The sequence below is a fragment of the Patella vulgata genome, chromosome 4, assembly GCF_932274485.2.
Source record: "Patella vulgata chromosome 4, xgPatVulg1.2, whole genome shotgun sequence".
Taxonomy (NCBI): Eukaryota; Metazoa; Mollusca; class Gastropoda; family Patellidae; genus Patella; species Patella vulgata.
In genome coordinates, this window is record NC_065882.2 from 65,090,839 (window position 1) to 65,112,787 (window position 21,949).

A 21,949-nucleotide genomic window follows, 5' to 3' on the forward strand; every position below is an offset into this window, starting at 1 on the left:
CCAAACGTGCTTCCCGCTAGTATAGCCGCTACTATTATAAGCACCATTATTCAGTCTAAAGGAAATGTTGAGTGGCAATACAGTGCAATTAAATCAAAGTATATGCACTGGTAAAATTTTAATTGGTATTGCAAATTACAGGCATAACATTTGCGGAATGTTTTCTTTGTAACTGAAAGAACTGAAAATCTGGTTCAAAGGTTAATTTAAAACACACGGACAAGAAACAACCGCATAAACTGGGATAATGAAGACGGGCATACGGCGCTATTCCAACTACCAAGGGTTCTTCTAAGTGTACACCTCATCCAAGCGACTGTACGTTGGTTTTTGCCTTTTGCCAGGCCCTCCGACCTGCAACGCTGACAATGGGAAACCAAACTGTGTCAGTAGTGGCAAAGAAATCACAGAAGACGGCAAATGGTCGTTGCCGATGTAACTCCACAAGATTTTAAAGCTGCGAAAGTAGACTACAGATTTTAAATATTGGTAACAGTTTTGAATGTTGATCTAAATTATAAAGCAGGCCAAAACAACCAATCCAAATCCCTTCCAGTTATTTATACATGTACCTACTTGGATTTATTTCAGAATCAGGTTTAATAGCGGTGTTGGCCGAGAAAGTTCATTGGGATTTTTCGGCGTGGGTTACCCTTTAAGGCCCGGTCCCAGTGGCCGATGGACACAAAACGTATGCAAAAAGGACACAGCGGACGAGCAAAATTTCGGGGATGGCTACGTCCGTTTTCATCCGCTCCAGAAATGGACAAAATTGACGAAAATTTGCGAAAACAGAACGGAAAAGAACGAACGTGGGAAGTATGTAGCGGGGATGTTAAATGGATGTTCATCGGAAGCCTAGCGGATGAAAGCGGATGGAAGTGGAAGACAGCTCCGAAGTGGTTAGACAAACTCCAGACATATCCTTCAATATACCAGATACATCCCAGATACAAACGCTTTGTCCGTTTTGAAAACTTTATATACGAGATGTATATGCTTACATCTTTTCTATTTCCGTGCTACTAACGATGTATAGACGTTCCATGTACCTTATTTTTCCTCCCTCTTTCCGTTTTCAGCTGGAGCGGATGTGAGCTGCGAGGATGCCCAGAGGATGCAGAGAGGATACAGTGGACGTTTAACGGATGATAACGGACATGGAACGTTTGGTGCTCGTATATGTCGCGCATTTACATCGTACACGGCAGAAAGTTCATCCGTTATAAAAGTTTTGTGCAGCTCAAAACTTTTTGCGCGGATGAAATCAAAGTGAACGGATGCTCGATGGATAGAGCGTATGAAACACGTATGAAATGAGTACACAATGGATGCATGGCGTTTTCAAACGGATGGCACATTTTTCCCCCGTTTTACATCCTCTTTGCATCCGTAAGTGCAGTGTGACCGGGCCTTTAAGTGGCGCAAGACTGACAAGGACAGCTGCCTATACGCCTAGTCGTTCGGATGGCCATTGGAATTCGATATAAGAGTAGGCCGTAGCTCCGCGTTCAGGGCACCCCCCCCCCCATGGCACACTGTATGACCTATGCCCGTCTTCATTAGCTCAGTCGGAGCAGAACAGTAGGACGTTAAACCCCATTTCATTTCATTTTATTTGCTTTTCAATGACATTTGACATGACATTAAAAGTCCGTGTCACCATAAACCAAATTATTGGTAGTCGAATAAGACACACAATAAAACATTACACCACGAACATAAACCCAGCGGTTTCTAATTCGCCTTTAAATCTTAACATGTTACTAGTGTCAACAATGGTATTTAAAAATCAGAAAACGTTTAAAATTGAAAACTTTAAGAACAAAAAGTTCAATTCATAAGTCAGCATATTTAGCAAATCCACATGAGATCAATCTTGTATATAAATTCTGATATTTATTGAAACATTTTATTATTTTAAAGCTAAGTATAAAAGTAAGAGGTTGGGTTACAGTGACAATCTACAGGTTATCATTTTGAACTTCAACGATCATGAAAGTCCAGATTTTTGCCACCTTCCTCGTGTGTTCAAGTCTCACATCCGCAGTGTTTGCACAATCATACAGCGGCGCCCAATCAACGCGTAAGTATATTATGTTATATTTTAATTCTAATGGGTTAAATTATCCTACCAGGTTTTATGAACATATATTCAGTTTGGGTCTCTATCGCTTTGGGCATAACCCCTCTCGATCACTGCAGAAGTTATAACCCCTGGCCTACAGAGAGTGGTACGCCGCTGGGGAAAGTGCCGTGATGCTGGGGAGGCTTGACATAATATGCTAACACCAAATACAAAAATTCAGATGCCATTGATGTGGTTGGAGATCATATTTATCGTTAAATTTGATAGATTTGAAAATGACAAAATTTAGAAATAGAATTAAAATAGAACGGGGGTTTAATGTCCAACATTTCTACAATCTGGTTAAAACACAGATCCTATTTCGTTTCGTTTTTATAGTTCAAAATTTCGTTTTACTTGTCTTTACTTCATGTAGTGTAGGCCATCGAAAATATAAAAAACCGAAACGAAATATAGATCTGTATATTAATCAGATTGACATTTCTACCAAATCTATAGGATCATGACCATGGAATTCCAAGTTATGTTCAAGAAAAAAGCATAATAAAATAAAACCAAGTACGAACAATCCAAACCATTAGACAAAATTCGAAGTCCTAAAAAAACGGTATAGGCAAAATAGTGTAATAAGGCAAAATAGTGTAATCAGCATATGGACTGTTCACCGTGTACAAAATACACGACAAACAGTGGTAAAAGGTGTCCGGAAGAGTAAGCTTACCCTGCCTGGCGCCACACCCGCCATAGCTGCATCCAAACTATTAGGCGAAATCTCGGTAAAATAGCGTGATTGACCAATAGACTATCGGTATGCAAAATGCACGTGATGAACAGTGTTAACGATGTAGTAGACAGATATAATCAGGGAGATTGTATACGCGTCAATTAAATATATCTAGAATAATAGCCGAGAGAGACATGTTATATTTACCAATCAAGTCAATATGACGCCCATAAAACTTTTTAAAGGTTTTAATAAGTTTAGTTCGCAAGTATAAGTATCTTAAATATGATTTGGGTGGAATGAATTCCAATGGTTTTTTTCTTCTGACATTTACATTATGGTATGTTTTGTACCTGTACACGTTGTTTACAGAATGTTGTACTGGATTTTACAGTGTAGTATGTTTGTCTGTAACTGTACATGTTTTATAGAATGTTCTACTGGTGTGTTTTGTCTATAAACATTTTTCATATTTATAGAATGTTCTACTGGATGCGCATATTGTAAACACGATGACTGTTTACAGTGTCAATATGGATTTTGTTTACAGCAAGCTATTGTCAACAATAAACTGTAAGTTTAAATTTATGGATAAGGCATGGAAGCCGATAAGTACCCCTTCGTGCCTTCTTACCCTCTTGTCTTCCAGTATAAAGTCGTTTGTGTTTTCTCTATAATCAAGTTCACGAAAAAAGAACCAATTTTTGTGTATTCTTGTCGTCTGGAAAAGGAAGAACATTGTGAGTTTGGAATCACAAGACCTAACCATTTTACTCTTCGCTATAAATGTACCTTTCTGCACGACGAGCATACACCACTGTTTTGTAGGAAATATTAGGCCTATATGACATGACATTTAAGAGCAAGAGGAAACTTCGATTTCTAAGGACAATTCTTATCGGTTTAGATTTCGGATTTTGCGACACTTTCATTCTACAGTTTATTATATGGCAATGTAATGAGGTGGGGTTTAACGTCCTACTGTTCTGCAATCAAGACGGGCGTGCATTGTGATATGAATGAAAGTTTTCCTGGACAGCGGCGTTAAGGTCTACTCTTATTTCAAGGGTTCTTTTACGGGGACGATAACGTGTACACAGAGAGTCGGGTTTTCATCACCATCCGAAGTTCCGAACTACTATATAGATAGACTCTGTTCCCTGCAAGAACCCTCACCCCACCCACCCTGAGGAATTTTCTCAGTCAACACCGGGATCAAACCCGGAACTTCCTGATTAGTGAACTAAAGCCAATGTGGCTCATTTATTATATGGACACCGACTAACTGTAGCCTGTATAACTAAAATCACTAATATGTGTACTTTTAGCGCTTTGGTTGATTTTTCACATACAAAGTAAAATCCAGTTTATGGATTGTTTCTCCAACATATAATTGAATCTGTATATATCATAACTTGATCTGTTTCTACCTACATAGGGTTAATGTATGTACACAAAGCTGTGGACAGGGGAGGTACTGTAATGATGGTACATGCCAGGGTAAGTGGATTACAAAATATCTATATATCATATATTTTAAAGTATGAAAGCTTTTAGAACCCCAACTTCGGATGTATATAAAATAAAATAAGGACCGAAAACTTAAAGACTCGAAATATTCAGATCAAATTAAATAAACGTATTAAGGTCTTTATTCTCGGGTATGTTTGACGTCTTCATTTCAGGGGTGTAGGTCTTCGTCCTTCGTTTTATACACACAACCACACCAACACCCAAACACGTAATCCAATCAATGTATTGTAGTGAAACATTTCAATAAGTTTGAACAATTGAAAAGGGTTTAACACCTACTGTTCTGCTATGACGGAAATTTAGCCCTGACAGCGGCGCTACGGTCTGCTCTAAAATCGAATTTCAACTGCCAAGGGATCTGTACCTGCACGCCAATTACTTCACGGGACGCATTTGCATCCCTCACTACACCCCCCCCCCCGCCTCGACATTCGGTTGTTTTTTTATGATAATAACGATATTCAGCATGTATGTATACAAGGCTGGAATGTTTTTTTTATATATATAATTAGGACTCTTTTATTAAAAGACCATCATTTATTATTTGTAACAGATTGTGAAGCTGGCTGCGCATTCTGTGATAAAGCTGGTTGTGCCGTTTGTGGAACAGGGTTGTGTTTGAAAGAAACAAGTGCTTATGGATTTAGGTGAGTATATCTATATGTAGGTTTTTTTTACTAATTTCAAATATTGTAATGGACTAAATTTGTACCGTATTTACCGTGGCCAGTTAATAAAGATGAATAATGTATGGGTTAAATCTGCCTATATTACAGGTTTGTTACAGGGTTTCATATGTTATATATAAATTATTATTTAAACGTTTATTAACATGACAAGCCCATAATCAAATTTCTGGGGCATCGGGTGGCTCCAATTTTAAATAGATTAGAACACCGCGGCCATTTAAGAGTGTAACGATAAGATAAATAATCGAGACATGGTCAAATACCTGTATATCAATTATTCTATTAGTATGATGTGCCGTTTGACACAAAACATCATCCATATACATTGTATACTTCAGTCAGCCAAAGTGTGTTCTAGATTGTGATAAAGGTTCATTCTGTTCAAAGGGAAGATGTACAAGTAAGTTTCTTACATAAATATATAGGTCACATTTCTATGGAATACTAATTACCTTTTATTAAACATGCATTATGCAAGAGCTAAATCTGCCTTTTGCAGGTCTTTCTTAAAGGGACAATAACACTCTTGCTGGCTTGACAGCTCCAGAAAATAAAAAATAGCCTTATTCTAAGTACTAGATGTGTTAGTGTCCTACCTGTTGTGTAAATTATCCATTAAATACTATTTTACTTGTCCAAAGGGTTCAAAAATATTTTTAAATCCAAGTCACATTTGAAAAGCTTTACGCCAGGCTTTTCAAATCATTTAGTTGAATTTTTCCAATTTTTTAAATTAGGTGTGTTAAGATGAAATTTGTATCATCAATTAATTGTAATATTGTAAAATAGTACAATTTGTTGACCAGAATAAAGATTGGGACATATTATTCAGTTACAACAAGAGTGGTATTGCGCCTTTAAGGCCTGGAATGTTATATAAATTATTAATTAGACATTAATTAACTTACCCAGATCATATTCAACTCTCGATGCCATCGGATGGCTGCGATATAAGTAGATTTAAATACGTTTTGTGGTCGATGCGGTTACCGTAGAAATGGATAATCGAGACTTTGTTTATTATCGTAACAACGGTAGTAATGACAGTCGAGCCTAGACTAGGCTCAGAGTGAAGTAATTTGACTGCAATATTCAGCATATTCTCTTTTCATTATCTAATTTTAACTCTTATAGCGAGAACTGTTAGCTCTTTATCTGACCTTACCTAATGTCGCTTTAATAAGCGACGTTTCGACTAGGCGTCTCTGGTCTTTATCAACCAATTATAAAATATAACGATAAAATATATACACGTCAAAACAGTATTTGGTTAATGTTGGCCAACCATGTCCACCCATCTAATTACCTTGAAGGAAACCTAACTTAATTAAATTTGATAAACAGACCCTTGAGTACTATATCGGCATCAATGCATCGCATTAAGAAAGTAAGATTGTTATATACCTCTGTTTTTCATAATATTTGATCAATAAGTTTGCCTGCCACATTTGTGTAACCCTCTTTGGACAAATTTATGGCTTTTTGTGCGCGATTTGACTTATTTTTTCAAAATACGAATGGCTATCGCTATTATACAAATTAATCTATAAGGCTAAATTTACATGCGTATATCAGAAGATTAAAATGTGTTGTCAACGTACAAGATTAACCCAAACATTGCACCAAAGCTACTGATTTAGATATACAGATATCTGTGCAGTGCAGTGAATTAAAATTGGTAATTGTCTCCCTTATACCACTCCACATACACGATGCCACTAATATCGATTAAATTAAACATTGGATTAGACAGAGAAAGAGAGAAATAGTGTTTAACGTCCACGCGACACAAACTCGCTCATTTTGGGACTAGCATATGGCTCAATTTTATTTCATTAATTCGCTTGGGCATAGGCGTCTTTAGCAGTGGGACGAAGCCGGAAAACCCGGCGAAAATCCACGAGGTTGGACATGCGATCCTACTCGTTGTCACGTGCAAGCGAGGAATCGATACCACGTAACTTGACTCAATGACAGACCTTATAATGAATGCAACGCGCACGCGTTAACCACTGGGACACCCAACCCCTTGGATAAAACAGACATGTGGGAGGATATCCATTTATGTGTCCAGAAGAACCCATTCAAATTCTGCCAGGTCATACATATGTTAGACTTCCTCGAGGATAATTGTAGGAGATATAATGGGACGCATATAATATGTATATAATGCAGAATCTTATTTTGTTCGGGGAGCCACGGCGGCTCTATAACCTGGTGTCCATCGAGGTTTTCGGCGTGGTTTCCCCATTGTCAGTGGTGTATAACGGAGGTTCTTGCAAGGGACAACGTATAGTCGTTCGGATGGGACGAAAAACCGTGGGTCCCGTGTAAAGATCGGCTGCATGTAAAAGAACTTTAGACGGTTCGAATTCGAAAAAAAAAGAATAAGCCGTAACGCCGTTGTCTGGGCAAAACTTCCCACATAGCACGCTGCATAGCGTATGACCGCCTTCATTAGCCCAGTAGGAGCAGAGCAGTAGAGCGTAAAACCCCATTTCATTTCATTTTCATTTGTTTGTCACTGCCATGCTAATTGGGGTTTATCGTTGACTGAGAATTAAGACGGACATACGCCATGTCATACACCACACAATGCGGAGGCGATTTTGGACGGACAGGGGCGCCACGGCCTATTATTATTTTGAAGAGGCCCATTTTTCGTGCACGCCTCGGCGTTTCTTCCCATCCCATCGACTAAACACGGTTCCTTGCCAGGTCTTCCGTTGTGCAAAACTGAACTGGGAAACCCCGCCCACCTGCAGAACAAAAATACAATATAGATAGCTATAGCTGTGAGAAATGCTATCACGTGTTTAAGAGATTATTAGTACTTATTTTCAGCCAAGAAAGTATTGAAGGGACAACGCATAGAGTAGGCCAAAGTGCCGCTGTCCGGGCAAAATTTCCCTCATAGCACACTACATGATGCATATCTCCCTTCATTAGTCCAGAACAGTAAGATGTTAAACCCCATTTCAATGTTTTTAGAAATTGTTGCCAAGAAATAAATCAATTTGCTATTCATAATTACGGTGGCCTGTTGGTGCCATTTATGCCCCTTTCTAGTAATTTTTCTCCGTGGTGAAAACGTTTACTAGAAAAAGGTTTACACCGTAGAGAAAGGTTTCTACCGTTTAGAAAAGGTTTACACCACGAAGAAAAGGTTTACACCACGGAGAAAAGGTTTACACCACGGAGAAAAGGTTTACACCGCTCAGAAAAGGTTTATTGTTTTTTTAGGTTTTTTTTTTTATTTACCATAGGTCTTTTTTTTTGCGAAACCCTCGTTCACTGTATTGTAGGGTGAATCTTTCTCATATGAGGTAAATTATCAGAAAAAGGTATAAATTAACGAATGACACCAATAGGCTACCGTACATATAAACAAGAATCCAGCTTGACACGAAAACTGCGTTGTTCTAATCGAGTCCATCTGACCGAGAAATAAAACTTGAAAAACAATTTTTGTCGAGTATGTTTTTGTCTACGTTTTTATAAGTATATTGTAAAATATTAAATTAATTGTAGGTGTAGAATCGCCTTGGGCCTGAATTACTCTCCAATAATAATCCTGTACAGACTAACGAGATTGATTCTCCCACTACCGTTTTTTTTTTCAAAATATTAATTTCATCTACTTTAGAATGTATCTTAGGAATAGACGTATTTAACAGTATGTTACTAAATATAAATTAATAATCCCGGAGAGATATTTATGTAGAGATGGGATTAGATAAAAGAATGAATCTAAATCTGTAATACTTTATTTTTATCAATGAAGTCCTCTCGCCATACAAGTTGTATAGAGCGTGTAACATTATTGAAGGTAACTGACATTTTAACTCAGACGATAGGAATGAAAGCTGGCAGTTTTAAACAGTCTTTGTAGAACAATTCATGCCACCTCTCCATAATTGCTATTATAATTGCTACTGAGAGGTTTTGGGTTTTGAAATTCATCAGAACTGGCTTGAGTTATGGCTAGACGTTTTTCTACTATTGGAATGTGGTTACATTGTCGTTAACTGTTCTTCGGCTGGCGGTCTTGCAGTCCATCGTCCGCAATTGCTTGTAGACGCTCTGGAGGCTAAATTTATTATCCGATTGAATTGGAATTATACACAGTGGCTATGTTCATGAGGCGAAAAAACGTTTTAATTCTCAACTATTTTTGGTAATTACATCATGCGTTATTGGCCTTGATCAGTATTAATGTCTAATAAATGTCACCATTACTTACTAAAGAAAAAAAAAGTGACATCCTATATAGACTTCAGGGACGACTTAGTTCTTTGTAGACGTGTATTTTGTAACCTGTCAACCTATCTTTATATATTTGAGATGTTAACACATTATACGGTTATAATAATAAGTTTTTGTATAGCATAGCTTATCCATAAAAATACCCAAGGCGCTTGGAGATAGCATGAAGCTTATCATTGTTCGGTTGCAGTATTGAGTGGAAATGAAATATTTTCAGTTTTGATTTAAAAGTTCCGAGATTATCAGATCGTCTTATATCAATATTAATTACGTTCCAGAGTAATGGGGTGGTGGGTGGGGGTGGATGGCTGAATGGTTAGCGTGTGCGCGCTGTATCATAAAGTCTGTTGTACAAGGAGTAAGGTCGCCTGTCCAACCTCGCGGGTTTTCCCAATGTCCTCCGTTTTCCTCCCACTGCTAAAGACTCCTACGCGCAAGTGAATTGTTGAAATAAAATTAAACCATATGCTGGTCCCGAAATGACCTGGTCTGTGTCGAGTGGACTTTAAACCCCATTTTTCTCTCTCTCCAGAGTAATGCTGCAGCATGGGAATATGACCTGTACCCGAAGGTCTTCATATTCTAGCCTCGATTGTAAAGTCTCAGTTGGTTTATTGAACTGAGGTCGCGTGTAGGAATGTAATTGTGTATCAGTTCTTGAAGGTATTAAGGGGATGAATCGTTGACATATTTAAACACTGTACATAGTAAATTATATTCAATGCGCAATTTGACAGGGAACCATTGCAGTCCTTTCAGAATTTTGGAGACATTGTAGCTTGTTTAATAGATTTTGTGAAATACCCCACTGCAAACCATTACAATAACCAAGTCTGGAAACGACCAAGGCACGAACTAAATGTTTGAGCAGTTTCACGACTTATCAGGTGTCGAACTTTACGTATAGCCCGAAGATGGAGATAGCAAATTTTGCATAGATGGTTAGTTTGTTTTCTCATCTCTATCCACGACTACTCCAAGGTTTCTGACTGAATAGGGGAAAGCTATATCTGAGTCTCCGATCGTATTGGGTTGTTCGACCGCTGATGTTTAGTGCCTATTAAAACCGCCCCAGTTTTGTCATCATTAAGTTTCAGCGTATTCAAACTTTATTGATTTGGTACATGCCGTTATTTTTTTCAAATTTCTGCAAAGATGCCGATGGCTCAAAACTCCCAATTATCTGAGTGCCATCTGCATATGAAATGAAATGAAATGAAATGGAGTTTAACGTCCTACTTTTCTGCTCCTAACCTGGGCTAATGAAGACGGGCATACGCCATACAGTGTGCTATGAGGGAAATTTTGCCCGGACAGCGGCACTACGGCCTACTCTTATATCGAATTCCAACTGCCAAGGGATCTTTTACGTGTACGCCAATGTGTACACGGGACCTCGGTTTTTCGTCCCATCCGAACGACTAGACAGCTTTCCTTGTCAGCCCCTCCGTCCTGCATCACTGACAAGGGAGAACCACGCCGGAAAATCTTGATGAACTTTCTCGGCCAATGCAGGGATCGAACACCCGACCTCCAGGCTAGCGAGCTAGCGTCTTACCCACTTAGCCACGTGATCCCCCATTTGCATATGCGTGATGATCCAGTGATAACTGTCAATGATGTTAGATATAGATGCAGTATAGAGCACACCATGTTTTAATAGCACTGGTGGTGATAACTGTCGTCTTACCTATTTACACCATCGATTTTGTAAATAGGAATTTAGCCAAGGCAGTGCAGCGTCTGTGATACCAAACTTACTGGGGAGAGGGTCCGTATAGGGTGATTATGTTGCATATTATCAACCCGGATCAACCTCGAGTTTGTTTTCTGTCCAATATGCAACTTTTTCTTAGTTTAGTTTAAAAAAACCCATATAACCTTGCAATAGTAGCTGTCATGTACAAGGCAGAACGTGCTAATAATATCTGAACATCTGCTACCATTTTTCAGTACTGTGTGCAACATGTTTGGTTTTTCCACTCATCCAGTCGAAGAATCCAAATGATTTTACTCAATTTACAATAATAACCCACATAGTTATCACCCTTGATCACTTTTCAGAATCTTGCAAACGCTCTAACGACAAAGGTATTCACCGATATGCATGAAATGTACCTGAAAGGAGGAATCCCGTTGAATGTCAATAATTCCGGAGTTATGGTCCATGCTTTCTTTGTAGAATATTGTGAATACTCTGGCGATAAAGGTTATAGTCAGATCTGCTTGAAATTCAATTGCATTGTTTAAAATAGTAAAATTCTACCGAATTGCTTCATGTGCATTGTTTGAATAAGTGAAACGAAGAAGGCTATACTTTTGATTTTTTAACAATTTTCATTAATTATTTCTATAGCTATGACTCTTGATCACTTTGTAAAGTTTTGAGAGCTCTCTATCGATAAAAATGATCATCTGACCTGCTTGAAATTTATATGCCTGGTTCCTGTTTCTCGAAATCTTAATTAAAGATGAAATCCAAATTTTAGTAGATACTTCAATTTTGGTTGGCTAAGAACTAAAATCAGTCTAATATTATCCATTCAAATTACAAAAATTTGGATTTTTATCTTAGTTATAATTTCGTGAAACAGGCCCCTGGTTCAGACTATAGTGAAAAAACAAATTCAATCAAACTTCAACAATTTCTGATAATATCACTGATGATTAAATTCGGTTTAACGTCCTACTTTCCTGCACCAACCGGAATAATGAAGACGGAGTTTAAATATAGTAACACTAATTATAACTTAAATAGAAGCAAACTAGCCATCAAGCTTAAACATAATGTTTGATCCTTTATTATATACTGCGGAAGTAGACCCATCTTTAGATGCTGGGTATGGTTTCGTGGGCGATTGTTCGTGCTGTAATTAGATGATACTTTGATTTTCCGTCTCCAGATGAGATAAATTACCTCATGAAGATATTATAATCATTTTTTTTCTCTTTAGGTTGTGCTTATGGCTGTTCTAAATGTAGCAACAAATTTCAATGCAATAAATGTGAACATGATTATTGTCTGAAAGAAGAAGACCACAATGGAGTCAAGTAAGTGACTTTAGTCATTAATGATATTATTTTTTTTTACTGAGGATGGATCTGTGACGTAGATGACATTTTCATTCTTTTCTTGGTTATTTGTTTTAGAAAAATAGCGCCGTTAGTATAAGTAGGGTACAGCACAAATTGTGGAAGTCCTCAAATACAAAGCAGTATATCTTGCCTGTTGCACGATATTCGTCACTACTTATTGGACGGATAGTTTTGATATAGACTTTTAAAACAAATCGAGTGCAAGGTAGATCATTGGGTGCAACATAAATTGAGTTTAATACTTGCGTAGCGATATGAGATGAATAGTTTCAAATTTTGTACATTCCCTCTTCGAGTTCACTATCATTAGAATTGTTTTTTTTAATAAATATTGTGTTTAGTTTTAATTTCAAGACATCGAAAGTAGAAATATTGTACTTTATTGTACTGTGTTTATTTATTTATTAATATTGTTTTATGTGTATATGGTGGAACTTCGTGGGTTAAAGGACAATTTGTAGTTTCTCAGAGAGATAAGCCGCAAGTCTTACTGGGTGGATATTTGTATAGAAGAAATAATGAGCGCGGCGAATGTATTCATTGGAATTGTGTAACGGCAACTTACACTTAAAAATGTACGACTATTGATATATACATTCGAAATGTTTCAAACCACAACCACCGCCACAGACAATGAAGATTAAATCAAATTTAAAAGTAGTCCCATAAAACTTTCACGAGAAGAAACGAAACCTGTACAATTCATTTGCACTGAAGAACTTGCTCAAATACGTTTTAATATTGTTTGCTTTTCTACCTATATAAATTACTTTTGGGTTTTGGGGTTTCTATCTATATGTAAATTACTTTTTAATTATTTCCTTGTTTTCTCTCCATATAGAATACTTTTTAGGCCTTCTTATTTTATACGATTTCTATATATATTACGTTGTCATTTTTTTTTGGGTTTCGATATTGTTTTTATAATCTGTTGTTATAAGCTATAGTCGAAATAGAATGTTTTTATGAAAGAATCTATTTTAGCAATGGAGAGGGTATATAAGTAGGGATAATAAAACCACCCGACAATATAATCTGTTGTTATAAGCTGTAGTCGAAATGGGAGGGTACCGATAATCTGTGGGGCCATATGATAATTCACCAAGCACAGACCCCAGCCTAGAGATGTAAATGCAAAAGTAGGGTTCTGATTCACAAACCAGGACGTGACGTATTCGATCCCGGTGTTGGCCGACAAAGTAGCTCGGGGTTTTCCAAAGTTACTTGTGTAGGACGGGGAATCCGACAAAGAACAATGCATATTCGTTTAGATGGGACGAAAACCGAGGTCTCGTGTTAAATTTGGCGTGCATGTAAAAGAAGCCTTGACAGTTGGAGTAGATCGCTGCTGTCCGGGCAAAATATCCCCACAGCATGGTAGATGCCCGTCTTCATTATCTCGATTGGTGCAGAAAACTAGGACGCTAAAGCCAATCATGCCCGTCTTCATTATCTCAATTGATGCAGAAAACTAAGACGCTAATACCCATCATATATTTTACCTCTTTAAACATCTTCAACATAACATGTTTCTTAATCTCTGTCCAACAAACCCGACAATCCACGAAGTAAGTCGAATGATCAAGATTCTTACAAAATTATGTGCGTGGAAAGAAGTCATTTTTCGTGGATATCTAATCAATTTTCAGCATTCGATTGTAACATATACTAGTAAATATACGTTATATAAAACCAGATTGCGTGTCACAAGGTTACCTATTTCAACATAAATATGAAATTGATTGATTTGAAAGAAAACTAAACCGGTTTAATCTATGTGACTTAATGAATATTGGACTGATTACTTTTTCTAAACGCCCACATTACTTTCATTAAGGTGTCCGTATATTGATCGTAAATATGGCGGTTATACAACTTCTCGATAAAAATGTCGAAACTACTGGTGATGTTGAGAGAGAGAGAGAAATGGGGTTTAACGTCCACTCGACACAAACTAGGTCATTTCGGGACTAACATATGGTTTAATTTTATTTCAATAATTCGCTTGCGCATAGGGGTCTTTAGCAGTGGGAGGAAACCGGAGGACCCGGAGAAAACCCACGAGGTTGGACAGGCGCTGGTGATGTTGGATCGTTTTGAAATTTTAACTCAACCCACCTTCCCCTTAATTATCATCTTGTCAATTATTTTCAACAGTATCTGTTAATAGTAATACTCCATGATTAAACAATTTGGGATCTTAAAGGGACAATAACACTCTTGCTGGCTTGACAGCTCCAGAAAATAAAAAATAGCCTTATTCTAAGTACTGGATGTGTTAAGTGTCCTACTGTTGTGTAAATTATCCATTAAATCCTATTTTACTTGTCCAAAGGGGTCAAAAATATTTTTAAATCCAAGTCACATTTGAAAAGCTTTACGTCAGGCTTTTCAAATCATTTAGTTGAATTTTTCCAATTTTTTAAATTAGGTGTGTTAAGATGAAATTTGTATCATTAATTAATTGGAATATTGTAAAATAGTACAATTTGTTGACAAGAATAAAGATTAGGACATACTATTCAGTTACAACAAGAGTGGTATTGAGCCTTTAAGAAAATTTGCATGAGTGTTCGGCTTTTGGATTACGACCGTGGGCTTAAAGAATTTATTGCGTAAGAAAAATAAACTTATGTAATATATATATTTGTGTAGCGGATAACTAGTTGTTATGGAAATAGTTAGCCCTCGAGTTTGATATTTCACAACCAATGACTCCATATTTCAACGTAATAAAAATCTGTTATGGGGGCAAGCACTTTAGTCCTTATATTCTAAGCAATATTACATGGATTCGCGCGTTATTGTCTTAAATACAGACCTCTCCAATAATTGGGGATGTTGAATGATAAACACGTGCTATGTAATAATGTCTGACATTCATGTAAGTATCGAGGGTCTGATCCCACGCTTGTCCGTGACAAAGTGTAGGATCACCTTGTTAAACCTCGTTGGTTTTCTCAAGGCTCTATGAGTCCCATCTACTTCTAAAGATTTTTATGTAAGCGAATTATATTATTTTTTTTTATTTTAAAAAAAGACTACTTTTAATCCCATGACTTGGACGTTGAATCCATTTATCTCACTAGGATACTTTATATTTTTTAAGGTTCAAGTTGCCATTAGAAGCTCCCTCAAGAACATACTAGCTTCGGTATCAGGGTAGACAAAAAAAAAACAACTTGCAATTTTCATTTTGTGGTAGCGTTAATGGAATAGATTACAAATAAAAACTTTAATATCCATTAACAAATTCTTTTACCTAAACGTAAGACTAATGCATGAATAGTTTTATGGATGAAATCCTCAACGCCAAATTTAAAAGCTGTAAATTTCCCCTGTTGCATTAGGAACACCAAAACCGTATAGCGCATAATGATTAGATTTTTATAAAATGTGAACTACATGTTTTCACAAAATAAAGGCTATTTCTTCTGAAAAATACCACGAGTCTTAATCACTTCCATGACATTTGACTAATCAAACGAGTTTTAACGAATAAAACAAACAATTACAGCTAAATAAATGTGTTTTTGTATGATTCGTTAGAAGCATTCTTCTGTTTCAATCATATCATATAATCTATGTTCGACGATTTCCCGCTACCCCTACTTAAACTTTTCCCCATTTTTTGTAATTTGGAATATTTTGTTTAGTCATTTAAGTTTGTGCGGTGAATGAGTTTGGGTGGATGTCTGAAATATATAGAATAAATAATATGTCATACTTCATATATTAGATATATTGAACCGTCGCCTTTAGCCTCGTAGGTGCAGAAAAGTAGGACGTTAAACCCCATTTCATTCAAACAGGTATATCATTGAAAACTCACGTTTTCTATTAATTAGACTTATAATATTGTAGATTACTTAAGGGAGCTAAATCGCTAGTATTTGGAACCTAGAAATTGACACAAATGGGTCGCAACGCATATAATAATAATGTAATATGAATGTTGATTTACATTCAATCGTTTCCGTTTTTACTCTAATTTCAAATCAGTTATGTTCGGCGAAATACGCCAGAAGTCTCAATCGAATAGCAATCTAAAGCGTCTTGTTATTCCTGTCTACACCGATAGTATTTATTGCGCATGCTTTCCAGATAATAATATGGCATTACCGTTTGACATGGAGTGTGGAATATGTCTAGTCGCATTCTTCGAGTCCCTTGTTACAAATGACGCTGAAACGCATTATCTTACACGATTCGTGTACCAATGGTAAAATGTTTATTTTGTCTTAAATATTGGATATCAGAAGCCCATCTTTTCCCGGTAAGATCACAATAAATTGACAACAAATTCGTGTTTTCAATTTTGAAGACTTTGGATGATATTGGGTTAAAGACTTAGCTACTTTAAATAGCACACATTCACTTTAATCTGATGGAATCCCACTTTTCGAGTCCATAACGAATCCAACAAGAATCGTTTTATTGGGAAAATATTTCAGACCTGTGTCAAACATATTATTGTTATAATCAATGATAACAAATTCCTGGTGTTATTTTTTTTCTTCAGAGTAACAAGTTGTGTACAAGATTGTGGAAACAAGCAATACTGTAATGCGCATGATGGTGTATGCCAGAATTGTCCAGTAGGCTGTAAACATTGTACCAGTTCCTATGCTTGTCATCAATGTCATTATGGTTACTGCAAGAAAACATTCTATAATAATGGCTACCTGTAAGTTTAAATGCATAATAATTTATCATACAGCGGGTTAAGATTCTGTTATGAATAATTAAACATAACTCTAGGGCCATACACTGTTATTCAGGGGAAGGGGCGGGGAGAATGGTGCGTGTTAGATCATATTAAGGTCTGTCATTGAGTCAAATGACGTGGTTTCGATTCCCCGCTTGTACGTGATAAGGAGTATGGTCGCCTGTCCATACCTCTACACGCAATCGAAATATTGAAATAAGATTGAACCATGTGTTAATCCCGAAATGACCTAGTTTGTGTCGAGATGACGTTAAACCTCCATTTCTCTCTGTCTTATTGTTATTCAACTAACTTTGAAAATCGTTACTTTCGGTTGTTCTGAAACAAAAATCAAAATTGTGGACTCAAAATGTCGCGATTCGTACTTAATACAGTTTCTTCGATTGCAACCTGCTTACCAAAAACATCATATCGTTGGAAGTTTTTGCCAGTCTATAAATTTTAACGTAACCGCCATTGTGTAGCGTTGATTGAACTACGATATCAACGACAGACACAATGGTAGACATTCTGTAATAATCTGACCTTTTCATGATCATAACAGTAAACAATATACAAGAGAGAGAGAGAGAGAGATGGGGTTTAACGTCCACTCGACACAAACTAGGTCATTTCGGGACTAACATATGGTTTAATTTTATTTTAAATAATTCGCTTGCGCGTAGGGGTCTTTAGCAGTGGGAGGAAACCGGAGGACCCAGAGAAAACCCACGAGGTTGGACAGGCGTACAACCGGAGATTCGAAACCACGCCAGTTGACTCAATGACAGGTCGTATGATACAGCACGAACGTGCTAACCATTCGACCATCCAACCCCCCTAAACAATATACAAGCCTGATGCAGAAATGGCTCTAGACTATTTATATAATTTAGACACCGTGGTCCGATGTTTACTGGCCATGATGCCTTGGGCTCGATCCCGATGATGGCCGAGAACATTCCCCGAGATTTTCCAGTCTAGTTTCCCCCTTTTCCAGTGATACTTTCGTCACGTTTCTCTGTGGTCATGTAAATAGCGTTCCGTGTCCTGCTCTATGTGTATGAAATTTTGAATCACAAATAAATGTTATTATTTGATGCCCACAGAGATAACAACAGAGCGCATTTTTCAAACGCATTTTTCTCAATACTTAAAAATATCGGATTCGTCGGTTCGCAGTCTTCCAGAGGCATCTCATATCACAAAACACCGATTGCGTCATCTAGAGTAAAGACATTATGACAGCTGGATTGATTACATCCAATACAGAGACGTACCAAGCATTAAATCATTCAACCTTTTTGCACGATGAAACATAGTTTGATATGAACGTTAAATGGATCTATGACGCACACTGTGGAAATAATGGTTTTCCATTAAGGAATCAGTCCATAATTGTTTTCAGAATTACATGTTCGGCGTTTGATTTATGCTCCGATTCTTAAGATATTGTTATTATAAAAAGGTGCGTTAAACAGTTATTGTGAAGTCTAAGGTATGGAAGCATATAGGGGTCAATAGCGCGAAAGATATCGCAATATTAAACGGGTAATAATAAGTCTACATATTGTAATCGTTGCGATAATTTTACCCCGAAAAGACAGTCTATGCAGTGTTAATTTTATCAACGCGCTATGTTGTATGTCGATATTTCGTTTTAAATGCGTACGTTTGCGTTATGATATTGGTATTTTAAAGTTTTTTCAAGATATTCCATTTATCACCATGCACTACGTGGACATGGAATATGACAACACGGCTTCAGAATAGCAATATCTTAACGCAAACGTGCGCATTTAGAACGGAATGACGACAGGCAACATGGCGCCTTGATGCAATTAACTCAGCACAAATTGGTTACCTCATGTCAGTGGTGCAGGGCAGAGGGTCTAAAAAGGACAGCGTCTAGTCTTTCGGGTGGGACGAAAATCTGAGGTTCCGTGTACACATTGGTGTGCACCTAAAAGAATCCTCGAGAGTTGGAATTCGAAATAAGAGTAGGTCCGGGGAAAAGTCCCCCCCCATAGCACATTGTATGGCGCACGCACATTTTCATTAGCTCAGTCGGTGCAGGAAAGTAGGACGTTAAATCCCGTTCTATTTCATTATAGTACCAAATGGACCTTGATGTGGTTAATATAGCCTGGAAACCAGACTGTTCGTTAACGATCGTTTATCACAAAATGTAACTATTTTAGTGACATTGTAAACACCCGAGCATACAATAACTAAAAAAAGAATCCAATCCGATATTATAATTATCCTTCATGAGAATTCAAAATCTGTGTCAGAAAAAATGTTGACCCTAAATGAGTAAATCGATGAATGGTTAACGATGATAACCTAAGGGTTAATAGAAATCCACAGCTGTCTAAAGCCAGGGTAATCTATGTGTACAATATATGTTTTTTTAATATGCAATATGATATTTGCAGTAACTCTGTGTGTACAAAAGAATGTGGATCTGGTTACTACTGTCATTACGGTGCTTGTAACGGTAAGTCACTATACAAATAAACTAAGCTGATATATTACTATCTCTTGTCTTGATAGTAGTCATTTGCGTTGATAAATGGTTCAGTGGTACGAGTGGATGTCAGACTATTTAATCTCACATCTACAAACAGCGATTTGGACGCGATATCACCCTAGGTGGAAGCGGGCGTTAAGCCCTACTGACTGACTGACTTAACAGCGGTAGGTCAGACAAATATTCCCTATGGCAGGGTCTACTAATGCCGGCTTTCACGTGGGCTACAAATGCCCCGAATCGCCCCGAATCCAAACTTTTTCCGAATTATCGTACCTCTTTCGTACACTATTCATAACTGCTTTATAGTTAATCCCGATTCTCCATTATTCGGGGCGATTCGTAGCCCACGTAAAAGCCAGGCATTAGAGTATAATTACGTTGTCGCTATCCTTATGTAAAACAGTAAAATTACCACCACTTCTTCGATATACAAACATTGTTAGACCAGTCAAATATTTCTGATCGCAACTTTAAATTACTGAAATTACTGTGAACTGATTAATGCATAAATCTTTCGGATACGTTCACGTCAGTGTATAATCATACGTTGTCGCTATCCATATTTAAAACAGTACCAATTACCACCATTTCTCAGTCGGTGTTATATAAATAATATCATGACAGAGAGACATGTCAAAGTGGCCCTGCTTCTGGCTATATTAAAATATTTCTCGCAAGTAAAGCGGTTGATGCGCACAAAATTATATATTAAAGAGCACATAAAATGAACAGAACTAAAAAATATGTACTTGAAGCCAGTGTTTATTATTTGCATCGACATTAATTTAATTCAAATCAACTCATAATTAATGGAGACATATCTTCACTTCAGAGTCGTAAATATAGACCATAGACTTCCATGGTGAACCTCATACATGCATGCTGTTGAGCAAGAGGTTGCCACATGCTGCTCCATCTGTGGTAGAAAAGTGGTGAGAAAAGTTAGAGCCGCAAAAATTGAAGTTTCACGTTTTTGTACGATATTGTTAAAACGACCCCATTAAAGCTTATGTATTTATTTGGTACTAGTATTTTTCCAGTATCATCGTCGTCGTCATCATCATCATCATCATCATCATCATCATCATCATCAAACCGTGCAGGGTATTAAACAAAGCACCGATTTTAGTCCTGCAATACCACCATATATTGATACCCTTCACATTTCTCTGGGAAATTATTCATTGTAGTGGTCTTGCATTTCTAAAACACCAGATCAGTTGATTCGTTAACATTAAGATTATTTAGATAATGATTACTTTGCTTTTCTGTACTTAGTAATGTTGCTATAATTCTGTGTACAATGCAAACCAATTGCTTAGCAAATGATGGAACAAAACGTACACGAATACAGCACAAACAATCATATTAACCATATTATATCTTCAAAGCAAACCGGTATCAAGCTAGACTGTGATTTGTTCAGGGTTCAATTTGAAATGGATATTGCTATTAATGACCATTATCCTGAAAGTTAATAGAGCACTAAGAGTGGGCGAGGAATTATAATAATTTTCATATCTTCACTAATAGTTGTTATCCGGAAACAGTTTTAAACTTGGTATTTGCTTTTAATCGTAGTCGACTTCCGCAATTTAGTGACCCAATAGTTATTGATGATTGATAATGATCTAACTTGTATAAATTGTGCTAATTATTGTGTCTGTTTATTTCAGAATGCACCATTCCCTATTGTGTTAAGTGCAAAAACGCCTACGAATGCAGTCAATGTGCTTACGGATATAGCCTTGATTACCACAGCGGAACTTGTGTTTCTAAACCAAATAACCAAGCCCATTAAACCTTATTCCATTCATTTTGTATAATAACAATCAGTTACTAACAAAGATATTACATGTTGATTTGTGAATCACTTTATGTATAATTTGGGAATTAAATAAATATTTTATTCAAATCCAACAACGGGTTTTGTACTGATTAATTTCTACGGTATTCTGGACGAATACCGTTTAAATGTTTGAATGTTAAATTAGTGTAATCTATTATCGTATCTCTAAAGTACAGCTATAATTTATATAGTATTTCAGGAAGCATTATAATTATTATTTCCTGTTGTGTTAATTTTCCCCTCAACAAACTTACAGGAAAAATTCCTCTTTCATTTCGGTAAAAATTGAATGGAGTTGATTTAAAGTTGATTTAATGTTTTGTTTCTATCAGGGATGGCACAAAACGATTAATTATTTGTTTCGAAGATTAAACTTGCCTATTGCCGAGCGTGTCTGTCTTCAAATGTTATATAAAGTACTAGCAGGATACCCGGCTTCGTCTGGGACCCAAATTCGCC

The 21,949-nt window shown here is 36.9% G+C and overlaps 1 non-coding gene across 1 annotated transcript; it reads left to right on the forward strand.

Moving 5' to 3' along the window:
• Positions 1 to 1,903: 1,903 nt before the first annotated feature.
• LOC126818794 (uncharacterized) lies at positions 1,904 to 21,503 on the forward strand. The gene is made up of 9 exons (XR_008787967.1): positions 1,904 to 2,086; positions 3,293 to 3,386; positions 4,252 to 4,313; positions 4,900 to 4,993; positions 5,374 to 5,435; positions 12,256 to 12,352; positions 16,920 to 17,084; positions 19,544 to 19,605; positions 21,318 to 21,503. It is a non-coding gene; the product is annotated as an uncharacterized LOC126818794 (transcript).
• The last annotated feature ends 446 nt before the right edge of the window (positions 21,504 to 21,949 follow it).